A 14057-nucleotide genomic window follows, 5' to 3' on the forward strand; every position below is an offset into this window, starting at 1 on the left:
CACCGTTCATAATTCTTTCATACATGTCACACTTGATTGATTGCATATCCCGGTACACCGCCGGAGGTATTCATATAGAGTCATCTTTGTTCTAGTATCGAGTTGTAATCATTGAGTTGTAAATAAATAGAAGTGTGATGATCATCATTATTAGAGCATTGTCCCAAGTGAGGAATAAAAAAGAGAAAGGCCATAAAAAAGGGAGAAGGCCCAAAAAAAGAGAAAGGCCATAAAAAAGAGAAGGCCCAAAAAAATGAGAGAAAAAGGGAGAAGGGACAATGTTACTATCCTTTTACCACACTTGTGCTTCAAAGTAGCACCATGATCTTCATAGTAGAGAGTCTCTCATGTTATCACTTTCATATACTAGTGGGAATTTTTCATTATAGAACTTGGCTTGTATATTCCAACAATGGGCCTCCTCAAGTGCCCTAGGTCTTCATGAGCAAGCAAGTTGGATACACACCCACTTAGTTTCTTTTGTTGAGCTTTCATACATTTATAGCTCTAGTGCATCCGTTGCATGACAATCCCTACTCCTCGCATTAACATCAGTGGGCATCTCCATAGCCCATTTATTAGCCTCGTTGATGTGAGACTTTCTCCTTTTTGTCTTCTCCACATAACCCCCTCATTATTCTATTCCACCCATAGTGCTATATCCATGGCTCGCGCTCATATATTGCGTGAAAGTTTATGAGTTTGAGATTACTAAAGTATGAAACAATTGCTTGGCTTGTCATCGGGGTTGTGCATGATGAGAGCATTCTTGTGTGACGAAAATGGAGCCTGACTAAACTATATGATTTTGTAGGGATAGATTTCTTAGGCCATGTTATTTTGAGAAGACATAATTGTTTAGTTAGTATGCTTGAAGTATTATCATTTTTATGTCAATATGAACTTTTGTCTTGAATCTTTCAGATCTGAATATTCATACCACAATTAAGAAGAATTACATTGAAATTATGCCAAGTAGCACTCCACATCAAAAATTCTGTTTTTATCATTTACCTACTCCAGGACGAGCAAGAATTAAGCTTGGGGATGCTTGATACGTCTCCAACGTATCTATAATTTTTTATTGCTCCATGCTATGTTATCTACTGTTTTGGGCAATATTGGGCTTTATTATCAAATTTTATATTATTTTTGGGACTAACCTATTAACCGGGGGCCCAGCCCAGAATTGTTGTTTTTTGCCTATTTCAGTGTTTCGAAGAAAAGGAATATCAAACGGAGTCAGAACGGAACGAAATCAACTGGAGAAGAAGGAAAGCTACCGGAAAAGCTTGGAGTGCACGTCAGGAAAGAAGGGAGGTGCTCACGAGGGTGGGGGGCGCGCCCACCCCCTTAGGGCGCGCCCCCTGCCTCGTGGCCCCCCTTCGGTCTCCTGGCGTATCTCTTTCACCCATGTATACCTATGTATCCTAAAACTTCCACAAGCGACAATAGATCGGGAGTTCCGCCGCCAGAAGCCTCCGTAGCCACCGAAAATCAATCTAGACCCGTTCCGGCACCCTGCCGGAGGGGGCAATCCTTCCCCGGTGGCCATCTTCATCATCCCGGTGCTCTCCATGACGAGGAGGGAGTAGTTCTCCCTCGGGACTGAGGGTATGTACCAGTAGCTATGTGTTTGATCTCTCTCTTTCTCTCTCTCTCTCTCGTGTTCTTGAGGTGATACTGTAACGCCCCGAGACCGATGTGCCAGGTGTCCTCCAGTTATTCGCTATTGTTGCCTTGTCATGTGCTTGCGTGTCATGCATTGCATATAATATCATCATGTGCATTTCATTTGCATACATGTTCGTCTCATGCATCCAAGCATTTTCCCCGTTGTCCGTTTTGCAATCCGGCGCTCCTATGTCATCCGGTGTCCCTTTCTACCTTTTTTCATGTGCGGGTGTAAAACGTTTTCGGATTGGACCGAGACTTGTCATGCGGCCTTGGTTTACTACCGGTAGACCGTCTGTCAAGTTTCGTGCCATTTGGACTTCGTTTGATACTCCAACGGTTAACCGAGGGACCGAAAAGGCCTCGTGTGTGTTGCAGCCCAACACCCCTCCAAAGTGGCCCAAAACCCACCTAAACCCCATCCATCCTCTCGGTCGTTCGATCACGATCGCGTGGCCGAAAACCGCACCTCATTTGGACTCTTCTAGCTCCCTCTACTTATAAATAGGTGTCTCCCCCTCCATTTTCACGGATGAACCCTAAATTTTCCCTCCGCGCCGTGCCGGACATGTCCGACTCCGCGCCGGACGCGTCCAGCCGCCGTCCCATCCTATCCTGACACGCCAAGTGTCAGTCGCGCCTCTCCCACCGCCGCGGCCCGCCGGGGCCCGGATCGGGCCCTCCCGGCCCGGGACGCCGCCGCCGCCCGCCCGCCTTCAGCGCCAGCCACCGCGCGCCGCCCGCCTCCACCACAAGCTCGCCGCGCCGCCGCGCCATCCCGCCAGCGACCCCGTGCCTCGCTGCTGCGCTCGCCACCAGCCGCCGCACCGCACCGCGCTCCGCCGCCTTCCACCGCCTCCCGCCACGCCGGCGCCGCCCCGGCCTCTCCTTCCCTCGGATCCCTCCTTCTCCGGCGACCTCGACGTCGACTCCGGCGAACTGCTACAGTGCTGGCCCGGCTGGATCTGGATCCCCTCGGGTTGACCTTTCCCTCCGAACCCTACTTTTATGCAAACTTTGACATGCCATAACTCTGCATCCGTGGCTCCGATTCATGCGTGTAGCATATCAAAATGTTCGTCTCGACGAGTACATCATTTCATCTCATTGCATCATTTTCATTTGAGCTCATCTTGATGCCCGAAATGTTGTTGGAAGAGGGCTATGTGATGGTAGTTTCAGATCTGTTTCAGCAAATGCACTTTTGTCATTTTTGTCATGATTAATATGTACATGCTATGATCCTGAGCTCTACATGTGTTTTGGAGAATGCCATGCCATCTTTACAGGGGTGTATGCCATGTATTTTTGTGATCTTTGTGGTGACTAGCACAAGCATGCAAAGTAGCTTACTCAATGATGCTGATTTCAGGGACTTAGAATTTCACTAAGTCCTTGCCCTGTCATTATTTTTATGCCATATGTTCATGTTGTTTCCTAGTGATCCGTGCCTATTTTGGGCATGATCATTAAGGATGTTTTGTAGATAATGTTGTTCTCTATCCATCCATGTCTTTGTTTGCAATTATGGAGCACCCTAGCTTGAGTGAATCGAGCTCTACTTTTGCTATAAAATGTTCCTGGCAGATTCTTAACATGTTTAGCGATTTTGCCGAGCTTGTTGTTGTTGATCCGTGCATGCTATGTTGTTGTTATTGCCATGTCTAGCTTCTATGCCATGTCTTCTTGATGGGTGTATGCTTAGTTTGTCATGTCATGCCTCGTAGTGAGTGCATCGAGCTCGTAAACATGCCTACTCGTTATCTGTTTTGCATGCTCCAGTTTTTCACTAAGTCTGAATCTGTTTATGTTTTGGGTTAATTTGATAAATGCCACTCCAATTATGGCGATTTTGAGAAATGCCACCACAATTTCCAAACTTTGAAAAATGCCATTTCATGCCACTTCCAGTGGCATTTTTCGACGTCTGCAGTGGTGTTCTTCAAAGATTGCAAAATTTGAAGTGGCATTTTTCAAAGTTTGGAAATTGCAATGGCATTTTTATGAATTGCCATAATTGGAGTAGCATTTATCTAATTAACCCTGTTTTATTTGGGCCTTCTTTTTCTTCTTTTGGCCTCTTTTCTCTTTTTTATTTTTCGTCCGGAGTCTCATCCCGACTTGTGGGGGAATCATAGTCTCCATCATCCTTTCCTCACTGGGACAATGCTCTAATAATGATGATCATCACACTTCTTTTTACTTACAACTCAAGAATTACAACTCAATACTTAGAACAAAATATGACTATGTGAATGCCTCCGGCGGTGTGCCGGGATATGCAATGAATCAAGAGTGACATGTATGAAAAATTATGAAGGGTGGCTTTGCCACAAATACGATGTCAACTACATGATCACGCATGGCAATATGACAACAATGAAGTGTGTCATAACAAACAGAACGGTGGAAAGTTGCATGGCAATATATCTCTGAATGGCTATGGGAATGCCATAATAGCTAGGTATGGTGGCTGTTTTGAGGAAGGTATATGGTTGGTGTATGATACCGGCGAAAAGTGCGCGGTAATAGAGAGGCTAGCAAATGTGGAAGGGTGAGAGTGCATATAATCCATGGAATCAACATTAGTCATAAAGAACTCACATACTTATTGCAAAAATCTATTAGTTATCGAAACAAAGTACTACGCGCATGCTCCTAGGGGGATAGATTCATAGGAAAAGACCATCGCTCGTCCCCAACCGCCACTCATAACAAAGACAATCAATAAATAAATCATGCTCCGACTTCATCACATAACGGTTCACCATACGTGCATGCTACGGGAATCACAAACTACAACACAAGTATTTCTCAAATTCACAACTACTCAACTAGCATGACTCTAATATCACCATCTCCATATCTCAAAACAATTATCAAGTATCAAACTTCTCATAGTATTCAATGCACTTATATGAAAGTTTTTATTATTCCTAAAAGAAAATTACCACGCTGTTCTAAAGGACTCTCAAAATAATATAAGTGAATCATGAGAGATCAATAATTTCTATAAAATAAAACCACCACCGTGCTCTAAAAGATATAAGTGAAGTACTAGAGCAAAAATTATCCAACTCAAAAGATATAAGTGAAGCACATAGAGTATTCTAATAAATTCCAATTCATGTGTGTCTCTCCCAAAAGGTGTGTACAACAAGGATGATTTTGGTAAACTAAAAAGCAAAGACTCAAATCATACAAGACGCTCCAAGCAAAACACATATCATGTGGCGAATAAAAATATAGCTCCAAGTAAAGTTACCGATGAACGAAGACAAAAGAGGGGATGCCTTCCGGGGCATCCCCAAGCTTAGGCTTTTTGGTGTCCTTGGATTTAACTTGGGTTGCCTTGGGAATCCCCAAGCTGAGGCTCTTGCCACTCCTTGTTCCATAATCCATCAAATCTTTACCCAAAACTTGAAAACTTCACAACACAAAACTTAACAGAAAATCTCGTGAGCTCCGTTAGTAAAAGAAAACAAACCACCACTTCAAGGTACTGTAATGAACTCATTCTTTATTTATATTGGTGTTAAACCTACTGTATTCCAACTTTTCTATGGTTTATAAACTCCATTACTAGCCATAGATTCATCAAAATAAGCAAACAACACATGAAAAACAGAATCTGTCAAAAACAGAACAGTCTGTAGTAATCTGTAGGTTTCGAACACTTATGGAACCCTAAAAATTCTAAACTAAATTTCTGGACGTGAGGAATTTATCTATTAATCATCTGCAAAAAGAATTAACTAAATATAACTCTCCAATAAAAAATGGAAGCAATTATCGTGAGCGCTAAAGTTTCTGTTTTTTACAGCAAGATCAAAAAGACTTTCCCCAAGTCTTCCCAACGGTTCTACATGGCACAAATACTAATTAAACACCAAAAACACAACCAAAACAGAGGCTAGAAAAACTATTTATTACTAAACAGGAACAAAAAGCAAGGAATAAAAATAAAATTGGGTTGCCTCCCAACAAGCGCTATCGTTTAACGCCCCTAGCTAGGCATAAAAGCGAGGATAGATCTAGGTATTGCCATCTTTGGTAGGCAATCCATAAGTGGCTCTCATAATAGATTAATATGGTAATTTAATTTTCTTTCTAGGGGTGTGTTCCATGCCTTTACTTAACGGAAATTGAAATCTAATATTCCCTTCCTTCATGTCAATAATTGCACCAATCGTTCTAAGGAAAGGTCTACCAAGAATAATAGGACATGAAGGATTGTAATCTATATCAAGAACAATGAAATCTACGGGCACATAATTCCTATTTGCAACAATAAGAACATCATTAATCTTTCCCATAGGTTTCTTAATAGTGGAATCCGCAAGGTGCAAGTTTAAAGAACAATCATCAAATTCACAGAAACCTAGAAAATCACACAAAGTTTTTGGGATCGTGGAAACACTAGCACCCAAATCACACAAAGCATAATATTCATGATCTTTAATTTTAATTTTAATTGTAGGTTCCCACTCATCATAAATTTTTCTAGGGATAGAAACTTCCAATTCAAGTTTTTCTTCATAAGATTGCATCAAAACATCAACGATATGTTTAGTAAAAGCTTTATTTTCACTATAAGCATGAGGAGAATTTAGCACGGATTGCAACAAGGAAATACAAACTATCAAAGAACAATTATCATAATTAAATTTCTTGAAATCCAAGATAGTGGGTTTGTTGCTATTTAAAGTTTTAACCTCCTCAATCCCACTTTTAATAATTTTTGCATCAAGATCTAAAAACTCTGAATTTTTGGGACGCCTTCTAACTAAAGTTGATTCATCTCCAGTCCCATAATTATCAAGATTCATATTTCAAACACAAGGATTTAATAGGGGACACATCAATCACTTTTAGATCTTCATCTTTATTATCATGAAAACTAGAAGAACACGCTTTTATGAAGCAATCTTTTTTAGCACGCATCCTAGTGGTTCTTTCTTTGCACTCATCAATGGAAATTATCACAGCTTTGAGAGACTCATTGATATCATGCTTAGGTGGAATATATCTAAGTTTCAAAGAACCAACATCAAGAGAAATTATATCCATGTTCCTAGGCAACTCATCAATCTTAAGCTATTTTTCTTCAATCAAAGCATTGAAACTCTTTTGCGAAGTAATAAATTCTTTAATACTTGATTCAAATAAGAGGGCATCTTATTATAATTTCCATAATAATTGTTGTAGGAATTACCATAATTATTAGAGGAATTACTAGGAAACGGCCTAGAATTAAAATTACCTCTATACGTGTTGTTACCAAAATTGTTCCTACCAACAAAATTCACATCCATAGATTCATTATTATTCTCAATAAAAGTAGACAAAGGCATGTCATTGGGATCAGTAGGAGCACTCTTATTAGCAACAATTTCATAAGTTCATCCATCTTTCCACTCAAAACATTAATCTCTTCAATTGCATGCACCTTTTTACTAGTTGATCTTTCAGTGTGCCATTGAGAATAATTAACCATAATATATCTAGGAGTTTAGTAGCTTCTCCTAAAGTGATTTCCATAAAAGTTCCTCCCGCGGCCGAATCTAAAAGATTTCTAGAAGCAAAATTCAATCCGGCATAAAAATTTTGTATGATCATCCATAAATTCAATCCATGTGTAGGGCAATTATGTATCATCAATTTCATCCTCTCCCAAGATTGTGCAACATGCTCATGATCAAGTTGCTTAAAATTCATAATATCGTTTCTAAGAGAGATGGTCTTAGCGGGAGGAAAATACTTAGAGATAAAAGCATCTTTGCACTTATTCCATGAATCAATACTATTTTTAGGCAAAGATGCAAACCAAGCTTTAGCATGATCTCTAAGCGAAAACGGAAATAGCTTCAGTTTAACAATATCATTATCCACATCTTTCTTCTTTTGCATATCACACAAATCAACAAAGTTGTTTAGATGGGTAGCGGCATCTTCACTAGGAAGGCTAGAAAACGGATCTTTCATGACAAGATTTAGCAAAGCAGTATTAATCTCATAAGATTCAGCATCGGTAAGAGGAGCAATCAGAGTGCTAATAAAATTATTATTGTTGGTACTGGCAAAGTCACACAATTTAGTATTATCCTGAGCCATCGTGACAAGTAAGCAATCCTACACACAAGCAAACAAGCGAAGAAAAAGCGAACGGAAAGAGAGGGCAAAAGGAAAATAGGGCGAATAAAACGGCAAGGGTGAAGTGGGGGAGAGGAAAACGAGAGACAAATGGCAAATAATGTAATGCGAAGGATAAGAGTTGTGATGGGTACTTGGTATATCTTGACTTGGCGTAGATCTCCCCGACAACGGCGCCAGAAATCCTTCTTGCTACCTCTTGAGCATGCGTTGGTTTTCCCTTGAAGAGGAAAGGGTAATGCAGCAAAGCAGCATAAGTATTTCCCTCAGTTTTTGAGAACCAAGGTATCAATCCAGTAGGAGACCATGCGTGAGTCACCTCATACCTACACAAACAAATAAGAACCTCGCAACCAACGCGATAAAGGGGTTGTCAATCCCTTCACGACCACTTGCAAGAGTGAGATCTGATAGAGATAATAATAATAAGATAAATATTTTTGGTATTTTTATTGTTGGGGAACGTAGTAATTTCAAAAAAATTCCTATGCACACGCAAGATCTGAAGGAAATATGCCCTAGAGGCAATAATAAAGTTATTATTTATTTCCTTATAATCATGATAAACGTTTATTATTCATGCTAGAATTGTATTAACCGGAAACATAATACATGTGTGAATACATAGACAAACAAAGTGTCGCTAGTATGCCTCTACTTGACTAGCTCGTTAATCAAAGATGGTTATGTTTCCTAACCATGAACAATGAATTGTTATTTGATTAACGAGGTCACATCATTAGTTGAATGATCTGATTGACATGACCCATTCCATTAGCTTAGCACCCGATCGTTTAGTATGTTGCTATTGCTTTCTTCATGACTTATACATGTTCCTATGACTATGAGATTATGCAACTCCCGTTTACCGGAGGAACACTTTGGGTGCTACCAAACGTCACAACGTAACTAGGTGATTATAAAGGAGCATTACAGGTGTCTCCAAAGGTAGATGTTGGGTTGGCGTATTTCGAGATTAGGATTTGTCACTCCGATTGTCGGAGAGGTATCTCTGGGCCCTCTCGGTAATACACATCACATAAGCCTTGCAAGCATTACAACTAATATGTTAGTTGTAAGATGATGTATTACGGAACGAGTAAAGAGACTTGCCGGTAACGAGATTGAACTAGGTATTGGATACCGACGATCGAATCTCGGGCAAGTAAGATACCGATGACAAAGGGAACGACGTATGTTGTTATGCCGTCTGACCGATAAAGATCTTCGTAGAATATGTAGGAGCCAATATGGGCATCCAGGTCCCGCTATTGGTTATTGACCGGAGACGTGTCTCGGTCATGTCTACATTGTTCTCGAACCCATAGGGTCCGCACGCTTAAGGTTACGATGACAGTTACATTATGAGTTTATGCATTTTGATGTACCGAAGGTTGTTCGGAGTCCCGGATGTGATCACGGACATGACGAGGAGTCTCGAAATGGTCGAGACGTAAAGATTGATATATTGGAAGCCTATATTTGGATATCGGAAGTGTTCCGGGTGAAATCGGGATTTTACCGGGTTACTGGGAGGTTACCGGAACCCCCCCGGGAGCCATATGGGCCTTCATGGGCCTTAGTGGAAAGGTGAAAGGGCTTCCCACAAGGGCTGCGCGCCTCCCCCCCTTACCCTAGTCCTATTAGGACTAGGAGAGGTGGCCGGCCACCCTTCTCCCTCTTTCCCCCTTTGGGGAATCCTAGTTGGAATAGGATTGGAGGGGAGTCCTACTCCCGGAAGGAGTAGGACTCCTCCTGCACCCTCTCCTCCTGGCCGGCGCCCCCTCCCCCCTTGGCTCCTTTATATACTGAGGTAGAGGCACCCCAAAGACACACAAGTTGATCCTTAATATCTATTCCTTAGCCGTGTGCGGTGCCCCCTGCCACCATATACCTCGATAATACTGTAGCGGAGTTTAGGCGAAGCCCTGGTACTGTAGTACATTAAGATCGTCACCACGCCGTCGTGCTGACGGAACTCTTTCCCGACACTTTGTTGGATCGGAGTCCGGGGATCATCATCGAGCTAAACGTGTGCCCAAACTCGGAGGTGTCGTAGTTTCGGTGCTTGATCGGTTGGATCGTGAAGACGTACGGCTACTTCCTCTACGTCGTGTCATCGCTTCCGCAGTCAGTCTGCGTTGGGTACGTAGACAACACTCTCCCCCTCGTTGCTATGCATCACATGATCTTGCGTGTGCGTAGGAAATTTTTTGAAATTACTACGAAACCCAACAGTGGCATCCGAGCCTAGGTTATTTATGTTGATGTTATATGCACGAGTAGAACACAAGTGAGTTGTGGACGATACAAGTCATACTGCCTACCAGCATGTCATACTTTGGTTCGGCGGTATTGTTGGACGAGACGACCCGGACCAACCTTACGCGTACGCTTACGCGAGACCGGTTCCCTCGACGTGCTTTGCACAGAGATGGCTTGCGGGCGACTGTCTCTCCAACTTTAGTTGAACCAAGTATGGCTACGCCCGGTCCTTGCGAAGGTTAAAACAGAGTCTATTTGACAAACTATCGTTGTGGTTTTGATGCGTAGGTGAGATTGGTTCTTACTTAAGCCCGTAGCAGCCACGTAAAACTTGCAACAACAAAGTAGAGGACGTCTAACTTGTTTTTGCAGGGCATGTTGTGATGTGATATGGTCAAGGCATGATGCTGAATTTTATTGTATGAGATGATCATGTTTTGTAACCGAGTTATCGGCAACTGGCAGGAGCCATATGGTTGTCGCTTTATTGTATGCAATGCAATCGCGCTGTAATGCTTTACTGTATTACTAAACGGTAGTGATAGTCGTGGAAGCATAAAATTGGCGAGACGACAACGATGCTACGATGGAGATCAAGGTGTCGTGTCGGTGACGATGGTGATCATGACGGTGCTTCGGAGATGGAGATCACAAGCACAAGATGATGATGGCCATATCATATCACTTATATTGATTGCATGTGATGTTTATCTTTTTATGCATCTTATCTTGCTTTGATTGACGGTAGCATTATAAGATGATCTCTCACAAAATTATCAAGAAGTGTTCTCCCTGAGTATGCACCGTTGCCAAAGTTCGTCGTGCCCAGACACCACGTGATGATCGGGTGTGATAAGCTCTACGTCCATCTACAACGGGTGCAAGCCAGTTTTGCACACGCAGAATACTCAGGTTAAACTTGACGAGCCTAGCATATGCAGATATGGCCTCGGAACACGGAGACCGAAAGGTCGAGCGTGAATCATATAGTAGATATGATCAACATAAACGATGTTCACCATTGAAAACTACTCCATCTCACGTGATGATCGGTCATGGTTTAGTTGATTTGGATCACGTAATCACTTAGAAGATTAGAGGGATGTCTATCTAAGTGGGAGTTCTTAAGTAATATGATTAATTGAACTTAAATTTATCCATGAACTTAGTACCTGATAGTATCTTGCTTATGTATGTTTGATTGTAGATAGATGGCCCGTGCTGTTGTTCCGTTGAATTTTAATGCGTTCCTTGAGAAAGCAAAGTTGAAAGATGATGGTAGCAATTACACGGACTGGGTCCATAACTTGAGGATTATCCTCATTGCTGCACAGAAGAATTACGTCCTGGAAGCACCGCTGGGTGCCAGGCCTGCTGCTGGAGCAACACCAGATGTTATGAACGTCTGGCAGAGCAAAGCTGATGACTACTCGATAGTTCAGTGTGCCATGCTTTACGGCTTAGAATCGGGACTTCAACGACGTTTTGAACGTCATGGAGCATATGAGATGTTCCAGGAGTTGAAGTTGATATTTCAAGCAAATGCCCGGATTGAGAGATATGAAGTCTCCAATAAGTTCTATAGCTGCAAGATGGAGGAGAACAGTTCTGTCAGTGAGCATATACTCAAAATGTCTGGGTATAATAATCACTTGATTCAGTTGGGAGTTAATCTTCCGGATGATTGCGTCATTGACAGAATTCTCCAATCACTGCCACCAAGCTACAAGAGCTTCGTGATGAACTATAATATGCAATGGATGAACAAGATTATTCCCGAGCTCTTCGCAATGCTGAAAGCTGCAGAGGTAGAAATCAAGAAGGAGCATCAAGTGTTGATGGTTAACAAGACCACTAGTTTCAAGAAAAAGGGCAAAGGGAAGAAGAAGGGGAACTTCAAGAAGAACGGCAAGCAAGTTGCTGCTCAGGAGAAGAAACCCAAGTCTGGACCTAAGCCTGAAACTGAGTGCTTCTACTGCAAGCAGACTGGTCACTGGAAGCGGAACTGCCCCAAGTATTTGGCGGATAAGAAGGATGGCAAGGTGAACAAAGGTATATGTGATATACATGTTATTGATGTGTACCTTACTAGAGGTCGCAGTAGCACCTGGGTATTTGATACTGGTTCTGTTGCTAATATTTGCAACTCAAAACAGGGACTACGGAATAAGCGGGCACTGGCAAAGGACGAGGTGACGATGCGCGTGGGAAATGGTTCCAAAGTTGATGTGATCGCGGTCGGCACGCTACCTCTACATCTACCTTCGGGATTAATATTAGACCTAAATAATTGTTATTTGGTGCCAGCGTTGAGCATGAACATTATATCTGGATCTTGTTTAATGCGAGACGGTTATTCATTTAAATCAGAGAATAATGGTTGTTCTATTTATATGAGTAATATCTTTTATGGTCATGCACCCTTGAAGAGTGGTCTATTCTTATTGAATCTCGATAGTAGTAATACACATATTCATAATGTTGAAGCCAAAAGATGCAGAGTTGATAATGAAAGTGCAACTTATTTGTGGCACTGTCGTTTAGGTCATATCGGTATAAAGCGCATGAAGAAACTCCATACTGATGGACTTTTGGAACCACTTGACTATGAATCACTTGGTACTTGTGAACCGTGCCTCATGGGCAAGATGACTAAAACACCGTTCTCCGGTACTATGGAGAGAGCAACGGATTTGTTGGAAATCATACATACCGATGTATGTGGTCCGATGAATATTGAGGCTCGTGGCGGATATCGTTATTTTCTCACCTTCACAGATGATTTAAGCAGATATGGGTATATCTACTTAATGAAACATAAGTCTGAAACATTTGAAAAGTTCAAAGAATTTTAGAGTGAAGTTGAAAATCATCGTAACAAGAAAATAAAGTTTCTACGATCTGATCGTGGAGGAGAATATTTGAGTTACGAGTTTGGTGTACATTTGAAAAGCTGTGGAATAGTTTCGCAACTCACGCCACCCGGAACACCACAGCGTAATGGTGTGTCCGAACGTCGTAATCGTACTTTACTAGATATGGTGCGATCTATGATGTCTCTTACTGATTTACCGCTATCGTTTTGGGGTTATGCTCTAGAGACGGCCGCATTCACGTTAAATAGGGCACCATCAAAATCCGTTGAGACGACGCCTTATGAACTGTGGTTTGGCAAGAAACCAAAGTTGTCGTTTCTTAAAGTTTGGGGCTGCGATGCTTATGTGAAAAAGCTTCAACCTGATAAGCTCGAACCCAAATCGGAGAAATGTGTCTTCATAGGATACCCAAAGGAAACTGTTGGGTACACCTTCTATCACAGATCCGAAGGCAAAACATTCGTTGCCAAGAATGGATCCTTTCTAGAGAAGGATTTTCTCTCGAAAGAAGTGAGTGGGAGGAAAGTAGAACTTGACGAGGTAACTGTACCTGCTCCCTTACTGGAAAGTAGTTCATCACAGAAAACTGTTTCAGTGACACCTACACCAGTTAGTGAGGAAGCCAATGATAATGATCATGAAACTTCAGATCAAGATACTACTGAACCTCGTAGATCAACCAGAGTAAGATCCGCACCAGAGTGGTATGGTAATCCTGTTCTGGAAGTCATGCTACTAGATCATGATGAACCTACGAACTATGAAGAAGCGATGGTGAGCCCAGATTCCGAAAAGTGGCTTGAAGCCATGAAATCTGAGATGGGATCCATGTATGAGAAACAAAGTATGGACTTTGGTTGACTTGCCCGATGATCGGCAAGCAATTGAGAATAAATGGATCTTTAAGAAGAAGACTGACGCTGATGGTAATGTTACTGTCTACAAAGCTCGACTTGTCGCAAAAGGTTTTCGGCAAGTTCAAGGGATTGACTACGATGAGACCTTCTCACCCGTAGCGATGCTTAAGTCCGTCCGAATCATGTTAGCGATTGCCGCATTTTATGATTATGAAATTTGGCAGATGGATGT

Source organism: Triticum urartu, chromosome 7 (assembly GCF_003073215.2).
Source record: "Triticum urartu cultivar G1812 chromosome 7, Tu2.1, whole genome shotgun sequence".
Classification (NCBI taxonomy): Eukaryota; Viridiplantae; Streptophyta; class Magnoliopsida; order Poales; family Poaceae; genus Triticum; species Triticum urartu.